Genomic DNA, 18685 nt, shown 5'->3' with positions numbered 1-18685 from the left:
GGCTACTGTGTCTGACATTTCAGACTTATTTCAAGGACTCTCTCAGATGCTTGACAGGCATACTCATTCCTGGATAATGTTGTGAAATGCTGCCAAGACATGACAAGGATGCTCCAAAAACAAATCAAAATTTATATGAAAGAGAGTGCGAGACACCATGCCTTGGTCATGAAGGTTATGGAGGAAATTATGAAAATGCTGCAAAGTCTACCTTCACAATCAACACATGGAGAAGAATATGCGCACCCACCTGCACCCCCACTGCCACCCTAACCTGTACAGCCACCAGCACCCAACCTGTACAGTCACCACAATCCAATCCTGTACAGCAGCCTGCACCCAAAACTGTGAAGCTACCATCACCCAAACCTGCACAGTTACCGCCATCCAAACCTGTAAAGGGCCACCACCATCCCAACCTGTACAGCTCTGCCATTCCAACCTGTACAGCCAGTGACACTGCCACTTATACAGTCACTGGTACCACCAGCACAGCCACCTAATCCACATACACCAGCAGGTGCCACACAGATTCGCACACATGGCCAACCACCCAGAATGTGTACAGATTCACAAAGAATTTCGCCCCCACAATTGCGATGTTTTAAGAGGTATCCCCTGTAACTATTGTAAACATTTTTCTATTCTCACAATTGGAAATATATATAAAAATATGTGCACTAATCCCAAACTCTGCCCTGGGATGACTTGGTGTTTTTTTTTTAATGATTTCTCTGGTTGTAGGACATGTATTTCAATATCGCTATTTCTGTTACAAGTCATCATATTGCAGGCATATATGATAAATACCAAAACATTTACAGGCAATCACATCGAATGCAACAAACACTATGCAGAATAAATAACAGCGAAGTTTTGTGAAAATGTAATTTAAATATGTTTCCTTATTTTTCAAAATTGAATTCAATATCAACATAAGTAATACAAATTGTCAGATGAAATGGGAGAACAGACACAAATAAAGTCTTCAGGCAGAATGGGCAAGGGAACTTGGAGGTGGCTGGGCAACATACAAATAACACATCATTAATCGTCAGGGGAACCAGTCTACATGCAAAGAGTCATACTAAATCATCCAAAGTCCAAACATAGTCAAAAAATAAGATTTCAGAGTCAACTAAGATAATAACGTCCATCCTGCAAATCACATGTAGTTTTGTAACTATACTCCCGGGTTGAGGGATAAAGCAACTAGCATTCTTCACTCTTCTCATTCAAGCTAATGTGAAAATCCTCCTCCTCCTCTGAGGAAAAACTTTGGATGGCCATTGCAGGACCACATTCCCCAGGGGAAGAGACAGCACGACAGGTAGCAGGGGAAACAATGAGATAGACAAAGAGGGAGACAGGACAACAGTAGGTTGGGTTGGTTTGGGATCCAATGGAGACACGATGGCTGCAGCCAAGTTAATGATGGTGGCAGTCATGGATTCGAGATGACCAAACAGTCTGTATTGGGGCAACCGGACCTCCAGCTTCCCATCCCAGATTTTACAAGAAATCGCTGTCTTGCCAGCCTAGATTGCTGTCATCACCACCTTGAGTCGTCACAGGAACAAACCTGGAGATAGAGTATTGGGACTCACAAGTGGTGTGTGAGATTTCGAGGCAGATGTCCCCCTCGACTCATGGTCTTCTAGATGGGCACTGGGAGGTGAAGTAGTGGCAGGGGGTGTGGCCACATTCCCCAATGGAATGAGGGCCTTATGAGCAAGGGACGGCCTCGGGACAGACCTAGATGGTGTTGGGTCCTGCACTGGGAACACCATTTATTTTAGTTCTTCTTGTGGCCATGTGGAGGCACAACTTCCTCCTCCTCAATGGCAGTGTCCCTCTCCATTCCCCCCTTGAGCCTCTTCAGCCTCAACCTGGAATCTTTTTTCGGATAATCTAGTGATTCTCTGAGCGGGAGCACTCTCCTGCTGGTGGATTGTTCCTCCTCCTTCTCACTGGTAATGTTGAGTGGACGAGCCCAACTGCGAGCTGAGGACCTTCTTTCTTGCCCCCTGTCCTGCTGTGATGCTCCTTGGCCAGCCCACTCCACTGAAAAATGTGGATAAACAAATATATATGTGGTTAACAAATTAGGCACAAAGAGAAACAACAACATACCAATAGCTGACATTGTAGTACCTTGACCTAACTAATAGATATCCCATGCAATTAAAATAATAGCTGTGAATTGGCTGATATTCTAATCACTTATTCACAAAAAATATTTTATCACACGTTAAATATTTGGAAGTGAATCTAAAAAAAATCCTTTTTTGGTAATAAATATTTTACCCAAGGGAAATTCATATTTTTACATGGGTAAAGCCACAGTTTCCATTACAATAACACTTAGTTCAGCACACTGCAAATCAAATGTGCTTACTTAGTACTGCAATATATATTTTGAACAATACCATACATTGTTCAGAAAATATGTACACTTAATCCACTTTGGGTCTGTATGTATTATATGAAGTTATGTAAAGTTACACAATGTCAGCCTTGACTTTTTTTCCAATAATACATATGGCCTAATTGCGACTTTTGGCAGAGCGGTGGTGTGGCTGTGCCAACTGCTGGGCCAACACTCCGCCGAATGTCCCTGCCACCCGGGCACCAGATTACATCACATTTTATGGTCTGGTGGGTGGGTGACTTAGCCATCCTGCTGCAATGCGTATTTCAAAGTCGTGGGTGCCTTTGAAGGAGGCAATGCCATGGGAACACCACACGGGATTCCTGCACGGCATGGACCCGAAAGCCCATGCTCTGCAGGAACCTAGGTGCATGCGTACAGGGGGGCACATATTGTGCCCCCTTGCATGCATCCCCAGGCTAAGAGGCCACAGGGGAAAGACCTCCATGAACCCGCTGGCCGGCCGGTGCAGGTAAGCAAGGTGGGCCGGTGGGGCGGGATAGGGCTCTACAGGTGGGATGTCGACAGACAACAGAATGGGAGTTATTTATTTATTTTACTTGCCCTATTCCATCATCTGTCAACATCCCCTGCAGTGCCCCACCCCACCGCACTTACCTACACTGGCTGCTGCTGCTGGCAGTCCTGAAACTTGTAATATGCATGCCAGTGCCACAGTGGTACCACCTGCATATTACATAGCCCCTGACCGCCGTGCCACTGCCAGAGAACAGTGGTTCCCAGGTGGAATCAGGGGTCCGACAGCCCAAGTCATAACAGAGCAGTTGGACCGCTGGTGCAGCGGTAGCAGAACTGCCACTACTATGCCACTACAGGTCTGGCGGTGCTTGGACCTCCAGACACGTAATTAGGCCCATAGTAGTTATGTGAAATAGCACAAACAAAACGCGTGCTTGCTGGAATATAGTAACATCTCCAACTGTCATACTAATTAGAAACAGTGTAAAGACAAAAAAAAAGTAAAGCAGTCACAATTTATAAGGTCATTTGGTCACAAGTTATGCCACTCGTAGTTTTTTTTTACTTTCAGAAATGCATTTGAAATGTAATTCTACACATTTGTGAAATAAAATATACTAGTACTTGAGTTTCTTGTGAAAAAGTTTAGCCTAATGAAATACAAATGCATGGACCTTAGAAATGTTGCAGCTATGGCTCATGTTTTGTTAAAGTATACAATCAATGCATGACTTGGCATCTCTCTCACCACTCACATCAAACTTTATGACACATAATATAGAACATGCACTTACCATCTCTCTGCTGCTAATAGTCCTCTAGCTGATCATGGAGTGTCAGCCAGAGAGCTTGTAGGACTCTCTATTACAGTGGGGTCATGTGGGGCTGCTGTGTATGGGGCTGTAAGGACACATCAATGATGTCCTGGGCTTTGATCTTGGCCCAGCCTTCCAGGCCCTCCCAGCATTTTCAGCAAATTTTGCCCCGCTGGTTGTACACTCCCTCTGTACTGCACTGCGTGGCAATATCACTCCACATGTGCGCACTCGCTGCATTGCTCAACTGGCTTTCTGGTCTCCCAAAGAGCTGAGGGTACTTTGCAAGCATCCCTTTACTGATGATGTTCAATTCTCTCTTGGTGCCTTCTCTTTATGTCCCTCAGCAATGTTGGGGGCAAGATTCATGCACAGAACATCCAGATGGAGGAGGATGCTTCTCTGAGGAAAGGATGGCACATACTTATTTCAAAATACCTCACTTCCTCTACCTCTATGTAATTTTCTGTATGTAATTTCCTGTGTATTCACAGTATGCGGAGAATCCAATCTCCCTACAGAGTCTTCACCTCAACTGCAGAGCCTCCCCTCCATACAGGAAGTGAAGTCTCTATACATGGATCTGAGTCTCTGTACATGGAGTGGAGGCTCCATGCACAGAGCAGAGCTCCCCTGTGGGAGGTAAATGGTGTGCAATGACAAATGACGATTTTCTACATTAAATAAGCTTCAATAGTTTTTCTTTCTTTAAAAATATGTGTCTGAAATAGAATTTTATGGACAGCAGGCAAAAAATTATTTCCCTTTGTGACTGGGGTCACACCCCCAAACTGTATTCAGAACCCTTGTGTTATGTGTGCAATGTAATTGTACTGGAACTCAATTTATACACAAATTTACTAGTGCTTTGTGTTGTCCTTGCATTAGCGATGCAAGGCAATGTACAGCTTCAACTACTAGTTACAATCCCATGCATGGGGAAATTTGACCAGCCTTGTATGCCTATGTGAAACTAAAATAAACAATCACAGCGCATAACACTGCCTTGCTTTGCCCTGCACTGGACATCCCTTCCATGGATAGACCAAGGCATATCCTTGCATCCACCCATGGATTTTAACACAATCTCAGATTATTAAATATATGACCATCTGTCTTGTAGAGCAATTGGTAATCCTCCTCAACCTAGGCATAAGGAGGAGACATGTATTTGTTTATCCTCATTACCTGTTATTTTATGTGTGATGCATTCAGCATCACAAAAATATATCCAACAATAATAAAGATTTTAATTGGTGCAGGAAGGACTCCTTTCCTTATCAAACACAATCCTGACCCTTTCACAGGAACACTTGCTCCATGGTGCAAGGGTGCCCAGAGTTGTTGCTAGACTGCCACAAGAGCAGTAGCACATGGGTATAGAAAAATGATGCCTGATGTGTATAAATTTGAGTATTTCAGTTCCCTTCCTTTCACACAACTCAGCACAGTAAGTTAAGTTTTTGCATACAGTTCTGTGAAAGTATATTATATTTGCCCCTTAGAGTTTTATGGAGAGAATACATTGTCATATCTGTGTCATACTACCCGTCATATTACCCTTTTGGCAATACTGAAGGTAGTACCCCTCCTTTTTAATCATGCAAAGCCTTGCTATGTCAGTGCTAGAGACTACTCCGTCTCCATCACTGACAAAAAGCTCAAACTAATTGAACCATTAAGTCCCATCTGAGTTATTGCCATTTGCCTGACCCAAAATCTGTGAGTGGACACATTTGAAGTGTTCACTGCCTGGTACCCCCTATTACATCTACTTGTAAGGGCCCATGAAGAATGGAAAATGAGCCACACAGCATGGTACCTAAATTCCATGGGAGATTCCAAAATAACATCTTTTTATTAAAATGGCAAAATGACAAATTTGTTAAAAGCCTGTAAGGCTCCATCATGAAGCCATCCCTCAGCTTCTCATTGAATGGACATGAACCATTGTGATGACTGTTGTTGGCAAAGCTAGATATGTCCACTGGGCCAGAGGTCATCTCAAAGTTGTTGAATGATTACTTCCCAAGGGAAATATAGTCCTTAACGCCATTTGTCCTTATAGACTAAAACATGTTGCCCACATTATCTTTCATGGGCTATCTTTTAACTCTTTATTATAGGTTTTAAATTATGAAACAGTGTTAAATGTCCATCAGTCATCTGTGACAATAGGCTGTGAAGCCACATAAAGGCCCTAACCAAACAAGTAGCGCAAGAAAAAAAAGTGTTTTCCAGCTGATCACGTACCTGTATATCATGCCCTTTGTTTGCGCCAATACCCCAGTTTCCTGGATTATGATATTGGTGAGGGCTCAGAGGCATATGTAAGCACTGTTGTATGGCAATGTTTTGCAACAGACAACAGGCCACTTTTCTCTTGCACAACTTCAAGTGCCCCCCCCCCCCCACTACCCGCATGGTCAGGAAATCTGAATCATGACTTATGGAGACAAAGAGTGTGCTCTATCATAGCTCGTAGAAGAATGTGTACCCTAGTATACCTCCACTAAGACACTGGTGGGATGTCTGTACAGTGTGAGTAGATATGGAAAGAGTGCATACGCAGAATCACCCGAAGCAGAAGATAATAAAACAATGCAACATTGTGACCCTCTGTCATATTTAGGGTACATTATGCATGCCAAGCTAAATGCATTGTCTGGTAGGGTCATGTAGGTTGCTTGAGTAATAGTCATTTGATATGGATGTGGAAAAGTCAACGACAATTATAAATATTAGGCCTGTATGTTCAGTGAGTACTTGCCAAGATGCCTCATGTTACCAAATTATCCAGCTACCAAGCAGTGTGCAATAGGTGAACTGTGGAATCTGAAGCAGTCATGTGTACTACCTGGAAACACAGAATGCACCTAGTTGAATATGCCACTGGCATCACACACAGGGCCTGATTTACAACTCGGCGGATGGGTTACTCTGTCACAACGATGACTGATATCCCACCCGCCAAAATATACATTCCATAGGATTTAATGGGTTTTATATTTTGGTGGATGGGATATCCCTCAACGTTGTGATGGAGCAGCCCATCTGCCGAGTTCCAAATCAGACCCACAGTCTACAAGTTGCCAGTGCTGTCTGTTCCTAAAAATGTGTCCTGTGTGGCAAGGTGCCTAAAGTGCCACATGAGTGCAAAAAATAGCACCTAGCACACATGGGAAGTGGTAAATTACATAAAATTCCCTAGCAACTCTTTGCCTTCCTGCCTGTGTATGTGGCATGCCTATTCAGTAATGGACTCTTGTATAGATGTATCTCAGGACTGATGCAAACATCGGGACTGACTTGGCTGCACAATGCCAATAATGTAATTGGACACCCTCTAAAAAGATCCAGTGGCAAAAAATGTAGAGCTGCCAGGATCTTCACATAGAGTGGGAGTCTGGAAGAGCCATTTATCAGAATTAAGATCCTGCTTCCACACCATGTCCATGATAACATCAGGTGGTAGGCGAAATCTAGACATTCCAAAGATGTTAATCCTTTGCCTAAAAATTCTCTCAGTTCACCTCCTCCTTCTTCCCCTCAGATCATCCATTGACATAATATTAGACAAATCCTCAAACACATTCTGTGGCATGCCAACAGTTCTGAAAGAGTTTGTTTCTGATTGTTCCTTTTTTATTTATTTAGCCTGGTGGTGATTAGCTGCTGAGCTAACAACATTCTGGCAAAGATGGGTGGGGGGTGGTAAACATTTCACCAGGTGTGTAGGAAGTGTGTGAAACTCTGTTAGATATGTGAGTGTTGGTTTGAGATTTTAACTTATGACTAACATTCACATTTTACATTTGAGTGGATTTCCAGCAAAGTACAGGAAAGGTAAGTCATTATTTTTACACTTAAAGTTGAAATGTTGTTACATAATAACAATGACAATCATTGTTGACACATGTAGAATAACATGATTATGTTACTTAAAATGTATTTTTCTAAAACTTTTAGCATTGTTTTAAGGGTAGATGGAATCAGTCTCAGAATCTCCTCCTAGACGCTCCCAATATGACTCCTTATTCCTGCAGATTCCCCTCATGTTTATAACTCAATTGTTGTCATTCGCCACTCGAGTTCCATGTGTCCATCACTCATTGAGTACTTCACTGTACCTTTACTTATGACCAAACTTTTCAGTTTTCAAAATGAACTGCACACATATACATAAAGGAGAAGTGGAGGCTTGAGAATCTGCTAATTATTTGTGATTAGAATTTTGTACTACTGATTGTGGTACCTCGAAATATAGTACATAATGTAGTTTCAGATTCAGGGCCAATGCCTTACACCTCTGTCTGTACAATATTTTTCTGTGTGGAGTTTTCCACCCTGAATGTGGAGCCTCTGCCCAAAGTGCAGAGTCTCTACACAAGTACAGAGACTCCATATTCATTAAGATACTACTAGTAAATGCCTTTGTGAATTCCTGAAAGTATTAAACTTACACAAAAGTGTAAGTTTATCTTTGTAAATCAGGCCTCAATATTTACAAAATGTTGAAAATTTGGATAAACACTACTTGTACTGAGACTATATTTACCACGAAACACCGGTAATGATATTAAATCATTACAAAATCCCAAACACTTTCTAGAAAACACTTCTTATGTTATGACTTGAGTGTACCAGGGCTCACCAACTAATTTTCCTCCATGGTGTCACAAATATAATTTTCGCAATATGCATCACAATAGTTATTTCTATTACTTGCATCTTTATCACCACACATTATAGGTGATGGTACATTCAACAGTTTCTCCTCAGTCTGCCATTTACCTTCATCCAACCTTAGGCAACAAAAATTTACTGTCACAAACTCTTCCACAGACACCTTCAAACTCCTGTTCCTCCTTCCAACATTTTTAGACTGGGCAAATTATCTCTTGCTCTTGACTCCATGCAATTTAGCATTTGACATGATAAACTCATCCATCCAGGATCTCAGCAATTTGGAAGAAGGTATTCTACCCCTAAGCAACATAAACCTTGAAACATCAGTATCAGCTTTACTGTGCACAACAACTTTCTGATCCCTTGTAGGCTATCCAAACCATTGGCCCATGAGAAAGGAGGATCATCCTTAATAACTCTGTTGAATCTTTCTACAAGGCTATAGTTTCTATGATGATGCAAAGATGTTTTTAGTGTGTTTCACGAGTAGATGTTACAGAAAGTTCTCAAACTCCAATGAGGTGAACTGGGTGCCATTGTCAGGCAATATTTTATCAGGAACAACCTCTCCAGCAAACAGTCACTCCAATAAATGTATATGCTTGTGCTGTTGGCCAAACTCATAGATTTGCACATCAGCTAACAATTGTAACAATCTACTACTACAATGTCATACTTATACAAACCATCCTACAATACAATTGGTCCAATAATATTAATGGGAAAATTACTCCAAGCTTTCTCAGGAACTGGAACTGGACTTAGAACAGTGACTAATTGCACAAAACCTGCATAATCACACATAATGCTCTAAACATTTGTCCAAACCTTGCCACAATTTATTTCCCTTATTTGTCTCTTCATTCCCACATACCAATGTGACCTTAGTGAGTTAAAGCTTAGAGTTTGATCCTCACACCATTAGCAACTACCAACAAACCAGCTAAAAAAAAGACCATTTTTTACAATTAGCTCCTCTGAAATATGGGAATACCACACCACAGACTCACCCAGAACCTTTCACAATGTGCTCCTTTACCTTCACCCTGTCCTGATGAAAATCAATGGCCTCCAACCACTCATTTTCAGATATGGCATCCTGGGTAAGAGCAGCCAAAACCACTTATCCCTATTAGCTTGTTCCATGGAAAGATGAGATTGACAATCCACAAGTACATTATTTGAGCCAGGAATATTGTCAACCTAGTATTCTCACTCTGGCAACCAATATTGCCACTTTGCAAACCTGGGAGTAGCTTTATCTTCACCCTTAGTGGAAAGCGAATCGGCAAGGGGTTTGTGTTCAACTTGAGCAGAGAATTTGGATTCCCATTGAAATGTTTTAAAATGAGAAATGTCTCACCAACAAACATAAGCGTCTCTGTTTCGACGGCCCAATATGAGGGTTCCACCCCTTTAAACTTCTGAACTTCTTTACCACCAGTATGTCTTTTCAGAAGAACAGCACCTAAACCTCTTTGACTGGTAGCAGTCATATTGATGCTGTTATCACATGTATCAAATGTTTTAAGCAGAATGGATGCCTCGCTTTTGACACAAGAATAATCTTGATTCCATAAATCACTCCTAATAATTGTGGAATAAACCTGGCATAAAATTCAAACAACCTCATAAAAGATCTCACCTGGACGTTGTTCAATGGAGTGGCAAACCCTTCAATAGTTTTGACCAAACTATTCTTAGGTTCTACCCCTTTAGTAGACAATAGGTAGCCTAGATAATTAACACTCAAAACAGCAAACATACATCTGTCAGTTTTAGGGTGTAACATTCTTGTTTCTTAAAATGGTTAAAACACTTTTTAGTCTCTCATCGTATACACTTTGCCTAGCTCCAAAGATTAAAACATAATCTTGAAAAACCACTACACCTGTGAAACTCTTAAACAGTACCTCAATCACCCTTTGAACAACTGTGGATTCCAAAGCCAAACCAAAATGCACATTTGATACTTTGGAACTGGGTGTACATTAATCTGATGATATGCTGAAATAATATCTAATAAAGTAAAAAGTTCATTCCCCATCTCTGTTATTACAGAGCAGAGGATGGCAATCAATACAAATTTTAGCATTCAAATCAAGGAAACCCATTGGCGTCCATGTTAAAACAGTAGGAGCAAGCCATTGTGAACTCTCAATTTGTTCAATGGTGTCTTGAATACGCAATTCGGTTCATTCCTTCTGTAACTTAAAACTTAAAGCTAATGGCTCTTAACAAAGTCTGTGAGATTTTCGTGAGCATTGTCTTTTAGACATAATTTGTGGACAAAACATTTATCTAATTCCAATTCCTCTTGGGATTCAGAAAACACCTCTTTCTTCATTACAACTTGCTCAGGATTATTAGGTTCCATAATAATATCAAGGCTTCAATAATCAAACTATCCTAACAAATACAAATCATCTTTTACTACATAGAACACCCCTTTAATAATGCTACCTTTAAATCTTAAAAACAGATCATATTCTCCTATAACCTAAATGGGTTTTCCATCAAAAATCACAGGTTTACTTCCTGAATGAATTATTTTCAAATAGCTCATTCCACATTGTTTCTCAAATCAAATCAAACAAGCTTTATTTGGTGCAAAATATACGAACATAAAAGCATTCTAATCAGAGGGAACAGTTACAATTTTTAAAGAGTATACAATCAAATTTAAAAACAGCAAAACTTCATGCTCAATCAATACATCAAGATACAGTACACATTTCCATTATGTATAGTGCAAATAAGCAAGATTACCTGTGTCATATAGATACAAAAAGTGCAAAGTGCTATTGTATGTCCCGGTATAATACACAGTAGAAAATAAGCAAGGAGACCTGTATCATATAGATACATAAAGTGCATAGTGCTATTGTATGTCCCAGTAAATGATACATGACATAACTACACACGTTCGTCTGGCTTTTCATATAACAGTGCATCCAAATGTGAATTAATCTTTCTTCTTCTTATTGCCAATTTTATAAACAAGATGACAGTGTTCATTATTTTCTCATTTTCCAGACCACATACCAAAATAAAAGCATGTTTATAATGAAAAAGCATATTGGATAAAAATAGAGGTTTTAAAACTGATTTTCGGATATCCCTATAAAAGCTACAAAAGAGTATAAAATGCAGCGTGGATTTGGCGGGCTTTCCGTCACACAGGTAATTTGGGAGTTTATGACACTACTTTTCCATTTTAGGGAATGCTATAATATAGTGAAGTGTGCCAAACCTAAGCCTCGTTAAATAAAATCTGTGTTGAATATTTCTTACCTGTGTTAAATATATTTGTATGCCCCTTACAGATAGGCATTCACAGTAAGAGACTACACTGTGTTTTTGGCTAACCTCAACCTCTCTTACTCATTCCCTAGCATTCATATAGCTTAACTTCAGGTCGCTTTTGCTGTAGTCCTGGATAGAGACAGGGTTCTTTCTATCAGTGTCTACCTTACAGCATGTTATAAGGGTATAAATATGCTCTAACCAGGGGATTTTCCTACTATGGTCGCGGGCCAGGAGTCCAAGATTAAATCCCTTGTAAATTTGGTCTCATCTTTGGCCCATATCCCTTGCCAGAAAGTGATTCCTGCCATATTTAATAAATCACTTAAGTGTGGTAAGGATTATTCTTTGTGTACTATATAATTCGCTCTACTACTAGGGACTATCAACAGTCTTTTCTGGAAATTATTGTCTTGGATTTGTAGGGAAGCAGTATTGGCTCTCCCCTATATGGCAGCCCCCATAACAAACACCTGTAACACACTTGCTTCGATATAGGGCGAGAATTTCCCATATGAGTTTATTTGATATTTTTGCTGATAATCTATAAATACCTTCAGTGGACCTTAAAAATTGTAAGTTACAAGATTCTAAGTGTGTGTTCCAAGCGCCGCTCCTATTAAAAATCAGACCCAAGTATGAAAAAGTTAAAACTCAATTTATGACTACCCCTCCTACGTGGTGTTGTCTATTCTTCAGACTATTGCACCCGCATGTCATAACAACATTTTTTAACGATTTAATTGAAGATCTTTTCAGGACATATACAAGTCGAAGTTATCTATTAGGCATTGCAGAACGTTCGCTGTCCATAATAACTGGACAGCATCGTCTGCATATAAAAGTACGGGTTGGTTTGTGCCCCAACTTTTGGGGCAACAGCGGCTTGGTTTCGTAAAAATGTGTCTACATTATTAATATATAGGGAAAATAAAAGAGGCGCTAAAACGCAGCCTTGTTGGATTCCACGCATTACTCTGAAGTCCGGGGTGCATTCCCCTAATGCACCAAACCGGACTCTAGAAGTTAAAAAATTGTAAATCTGGGATAAATATATAGCCCTTTCAATGTCTGCCATAATTTGGCATGATTCACTAGATCAAAGGCGCTAGGGAGGTCAACAAAACAAAGATATAAAACCCCTTCCTTGTCTAATGTGTACTTCCCTTTCAAATGTTCCAGATTTACACATTGTTCCACCATTCCAATACCCCTTCTAAAACCACATTGGGCCTCTGTTAAGATGTTATTCTCAGTGGCCAAATTTTCTAACCACCTCAGCATTATTCTCCCCATCAGGTTGGAGGAGGAGTCGAGAAGGGATATGGGACGGTAGCAATTGGCCTTCCCTCTGTCCCCCTTTTTAAAAATTGCTACAATTACACTTTCCACCCAGGATAGAGGCAGCACTTCCCCTAATGTGGCATTAACAACATTTAATAAAATTGGGATCCAAAAATCAGTGTTATATTTAAAAAAAATCAATGGGTACCCCATCAGGTCCTGCAGCTTTGCCATTAGCACTTTTTTGTAATGCAGTTAGGATTTCCTCTGGCATTGTTGGGGATAATTTTACAGGTTCCACTAGTATATAATTTCCATTATTTCCCTTGGTTGCTTTGACAGCATTGGGGTTAAAAATGCTCTTGAAATGCAATATCCAATCTTCTGGAGGGACAACGATATCAATTTTCACTGCAGTATTCTCCTTTAAAAAGGGATGATCTTTTGTTTTCCAGAAAAGGGCTGCATCTCGTGTCTCAGCGGCCTGTATTCGTTTTTTCCAGGCCTCCTCATGGATCTCCGATTTCCTTTCTTTCAGAGTATTTTTATAAGCTTTCCTCAAGGATGTAATCCTAGCGCTATCTCTTGGTTTTACTCACAAGGCTGTTTTTAATTCCCCGTTTAACCTTGAGCACTCCTGGTTAAACCATCTGGCGTTAAAATCACAGACATTCTTTTACCTCTTGGAGGTTAGGTCACCTGCTATTTCGGTAGTGATATTGCAAAATGCAGTTATAATTGCCGAATTTATAGCAGAGCTATCCAAACATATGTCTAAATCTCTCTGTTTTTTCCCCTTAAGATTTTCCATAAAGGTGGTGGGATTTACACCTGACGCCCTTATGGAGACTCCATTGTTACCTTGAGTCTTAATATTTGTGTCAACTGCCTTCCCCCTTTCCTGGCGTGTCAGAATAAGCCACAAGGTCATTATAAGCGGGTAATGGTCGCTAAGGAGACTCACGTGGAACATTCCATGACATAATACTAAAAAACTCATCAGGTCGAATACGAGGTCTCATATTGGGGCAAAAGGCAATCCCGAGTCAGTTATGACCTTGTTATGTATGTTACAAATCTAAATAAAACAAAATGGACGTTTCCTGTCTTGAGAAAATTCTCCTAATACCACGCCTTCACCAAGTCATTTTTCTTCTGAAAGGACTTCATAACTCTCAATACAACATCATCATCAGAAGATACAGAAACATTGTCATAATTAATTATTTAAGGATGTTTTTGGATGTAGCTTTTGATGATGATCATGATGAGGCAGTTGAAACTGAGGATAAAGATCTGCACCCTTTTCTGAAATGTCCTTTTTTACATTTAGAACAAATGTGACAATGGCCTGGACAACATTAAGCAAAGCCCACATGAGATGGACTTCCACATCTATAACATTCTAAATGCTTAGTACTCTTACCAAACATTTTGTTTTTTTCTGTTTTATTTTTAGTGTTGTTCATGGGTAGCAACTTTGACCTCAATACTTTTTTCAGCGACATGCATTTTTTCCGTAAACAACGTGGTATATTCAATTCAGAAAGCAATCTCAATGGCTCTTAAAGTTGGAATAGGTGTAGATAGAAAGGATTCTTGATTTTTTTACTAAAAGGTTTTTCATCTAAGTTGACTCTGATAATTTCTTCAATGAATTCCTTATTCTCACATGACAGCTAACATTTTCAAAGCTCCTACAAAACTTACAGTGGATTCACCAGGACCATGCCAAATTTGTGTCTCTTCATAGCCACACTTTTGTGTGCCTTGAATCTCACATTTAGAGACTTGATGACAGAAGGATATTCATCGATGATATGGCCATCATCTAGAACTACCTCTGTAACAGAGTGTTTCAAAATTGTGTGACCCTCAGGACCCAACAATGACGTGGAATAGTAAACATTTTCTTTTGGGTAAATGAATCACCTTCAATGGCATCCAAATATGCCTCAAATCTTTCTTTCCACTGCTCACAATTAGTGTCAAAAGCAGTAGGAGTTACTGCAAATCGAGACCATGGTACCATAGATTGATGCATTATGTAAAATAAAGAAAAACATCTTGACTTACTTTAGATTTTAATACACTATAGTAAGATGCTATTAGAATGTCACACAAAAATATTTCCAAAACAAAATGGAATGATGGGCAATGGTAAGCATATCACTGGCGTGCTGTAATATGCTAAATGAACAATGAAGAGGAAACACAGTGTGACTAAAGAAGTCTATTTTGAAAAAAAAAACTGTCAGCGCTTCAAAGGTTATATGGTGTGTGCATCACCAACGCACAGCTGAAGATGAAACATGCAAAGTTCAGAAACATTCACTCAAAATAAAATATAGTAATAATTAATGGTGTGCGCATTTCCAATGTGCTGAAATTCAGTCCTCACAGACAGCAGAAACATCAATTACCGATATGGTTCATTGAGGTGTGCTTAACACTGCATCCACGGATATGAGGCTCCAAAACAAGGTAGTGGCACTGCTGGAAAACGAGGGGTGTCACTGACATGTAGCCAAGGGGAAATGCCACACAAGATAGCGGCAAACAGTGTAGGGATAGTGATGTGAAGGGCATTCAAATTTGGCAAAATGGCTGTTTGTGGACCTCAAAGCTGAGGCTGATAGTAGAGTACAGTACCTGTGAAAAGCAAAGCTGTGAGTACCTCAACATTGCAATGAATGTTAGATAAACTCTCTGATAACTGAAAGGTGCTCCTCCTGAAGATGTATGCATTGGATACAATCCATTAAATTATCCATGCAGCACAGAAGAAGTCACCAAAAAGTAGCGGTAAGAGTTGGACTGCAAGTGTAGAAGACTTGTTCTGGAAGGAACTCATTGCCAGTGAAAAGAAGCTCAAAATTCAGGTAACTTTCTACTTCTTTATTTCCAAGTAACAGATCAATAGGATGAGCCAGGAGGAACCACAACTGACATTGGTTGGAGGTCAAAACTTCAACCCAATCGTATAGTCTATTGCAGAAGAAGGAATGACATATAGGCATTCTAGGAAACTGAAGACAAAACCCAACAAATGCCCTCTAAGAAGAAGAGTGCTTTCTTTGGAAGATACTAACAAGAAAATGTGGAGATGCAAGGCAAGGAAAGGGAAAAACAAAAGGTGCGTTTAAGGATATTGGAAAGTACTGCGGTCTGCTATGTGCCAAATGGGGGGTGTACTGAGAGTTACCCAGGATCAAGGTGCCAGACAGGGCTGCGTTCTCGCTCCTATACTTTTTCTTTTGTAAATTAATGGCTTGAACTTGGCCCTATGGACGGGGGTAGGGACATACCGACGTGAGTCAATGGTGTGTCCCAGTTCTTTTGTATCCAGACGATGCGGTTTTAATGGTCTTCAGTCATTGTTGGACTCGTTCAATAATTTTATGGTTGGACTGGGCCTTCACACAAATCTTGACAAGACTTTTATTATGTCTTGTTGCTCAAAGAATCTGAAATTGTGCTATTATGTTCTTCAGGGAAGGCCCTTTATCTGAATCTGTGACTTTCACTATTTTGGGGGGGGGGGTGACTTTTTGATTCCTGAGGTACTTCGGGTCCTTGTCTTCAGCAGAGATCTTCTAAGTTCTGTAGTTTGGTGGGTTTTTTGTTTAACTTGGCCGCAAAAATAGGCCCCAAGCCCATAGTGGCTTTGGTTGAGATTCATAAAAGGAAGTTTTTTCTGTTCCTGTGGAACTTGGTATACCATATGTTGTTAATGCGATCAGTTTGGCCCCTTGAAGTTATGGTGTTCCATTTGGCACAACCCAGAGGTTTCCCGGAACAGGGATATAATAAAGGCCTGTCTTGCTTATGACATATTACCTGGCTCAGGTACATTAAGGTTACTTGAGCCTCTTTGGGATGACCTGATATTTTTTTAATGCCAGGTGACATCACAGCAAGGGATAAGAGCCATCTCACACATGTGTTTTATGTCCTTAGGAGTAGGGAAAGAGAGATGAGGAAGCCTGCTCTCCAAGATTATCTGCAGGTACCAACATCACCTAGGTTGGAACACTACCAGGCAATGCCCCTGAAAGATAGAGACAGGGTGTTAGAAATTGAGTTTCTACTTGTCAGATTATCCAACCCGTAGAAGCAGGAACCACAACTCTAGTCAGAGTAAGCTGGATACACACTAAAAGATAACCTATGCTCACCATCTGGTAGCTTGGCACAGAGCAGTCAGGCTTATGTCAGAATTTGTAAAGTATTTGTGCAACACACACACACACAAACAGAAAAACTATGAAAACCCCACAAAAATACTCCACACAGGTTTATAAACAATAGACAATAATTTTATGAATAAAACAAGATCAAAGTGACAAGAATCCAATAAACAGAATTAAAGTTACACATATTTAAATATTAAATCAACTTATAGTGCTTAGAATCATAAAGCGCAGAGAAATGCCCACTTACTAAAAGTAGAAGGCACACAAATGATGGACTACATGTAGAACCAATAAAAATATTCACCCCAGTAAAGAAAACTGCGTTAAATCCATTGTTCATTTGCTCACCATGCCACTCCAGTTTAGACCCAGTCATATGCAAATCAGTCCTGACCCTGTTCCTCATGGGAGCAGTCCAGCCCGAACTGCCAAGCAAGGCTTTCCATGGACCGGAAATAGGCATCCTAGGACCTGTTTCAGGGTTTCACCCCTTAACAGCCAGGCAGCTTTAATCCTGTAGCACAGTGAGCCTGCCACCCACGCCTGGGCATACCCGGCGTACTTAGGGTGAGAAAGCAAAAGACACACAAATGATGGACGGAATGCAGAACAAATCAAAACATTCAGCCCCAGTCAAGAGATCTGGGTTAAATCCATCCTTCTTTTGTTCACAATGCCACCCAGTTAAGACCCAGCCGTATGCAAATAAGTCTTGACCCTGTTCCTCATGGGAACAGTCAAGCCCGAACTGCCAAGTAGGATCCTCCTTGGACGGGAAAACAGCATCCTAGGACCGTTTTCGAGGTTTCACTCTTCATCAGCCAGGCTAGCCTGAATCCGGTGGCACAGTGAGCCGGACCCACATCTGGGCATGGCCTGGCAGTTCGGGCTGGACTGTTCCCATGGGGAACAGGGTCAGGACTGATTTGCATATGATTGGATATAAACTGTAATGGCATGGCATGCAAGAAAACAGTGGATTTAACCCAGATCTGTGACTGTGGGTAAATGTTCGATTGAGCCAGCATTCCGTCCATCATCTGTTCTTGTTGCATTTGTTGCCCTAAGTGGGACGGGTATGCCCTGACGTGGGTCCCATGCTCCCTACACCACCAGATTCAAGCTATCCTGGCTGATGAGGGGTGAAACCAGTACAAAGATGCTTGTTTTTGGTCCAGGGAGGACCTGGCCTGGCAGTTGGGGTTGAGCTGTTTCCATAGGGAACAGAGTCAAAACTGATTTGCATATGGTTGGGTCTGTATATGGTATAGGAATTTATAACTGACTTTCAAGTAACTAAATATGCCAGTTGTTTATACACCAATGTTGCAATGTTTAGGGGAGAAGCACATGAACTTTAGCACTGATCAGCAGTGGTTAAGTGCTCAGAGTCCTAAGGCCAACAAAAAGAATCAGAAAAAAGAAGCGAGAAGCTGGCAAAAAGTTTGAAGGAAGACCACCCTAAGGATGACAGGTCTGACACA

The 18685-nt window shown here is 40.7% G+C and overlaps 1 long non-coding RNA gene across 1 annotated transcript in view; it reads right to left on the bottom strand.

The window, feature by feature from the left end:
- Window positions 1-874: 874 nt before the first annotated feature.
- Window positions 875-18685, bottom strand: part of LOC146856975 (uncharacterized) — a 92356-nt gene continuing 74545 nt past the window's right edge. The window contains exon 3 of the long non-coding RNA XR_014979838.1: window positions 875-2064. This is a non-coding gene — a long non-coding RNA (uncharacterized LOC146856975). The remainder of the gene's footprint in view (window positions 2065-18685) is intronic.

The sequence above is a fragment of the Triturus cristatus genome, chromosome 3_2 (assembly GCF_964204655.1).
Source record: "Triturus cristatus chromosome 3_2, aTriCri1.1, whole genome shotgun sequence".
NCBI lineage: Eukaryota > Metazoa > Chordata > Amphibia > Caudata > Salamandridae > Triturus > Triturus cristatus.
This window is presented reverse-complemented; position numbering and strand designations above follow the sequence as displayed.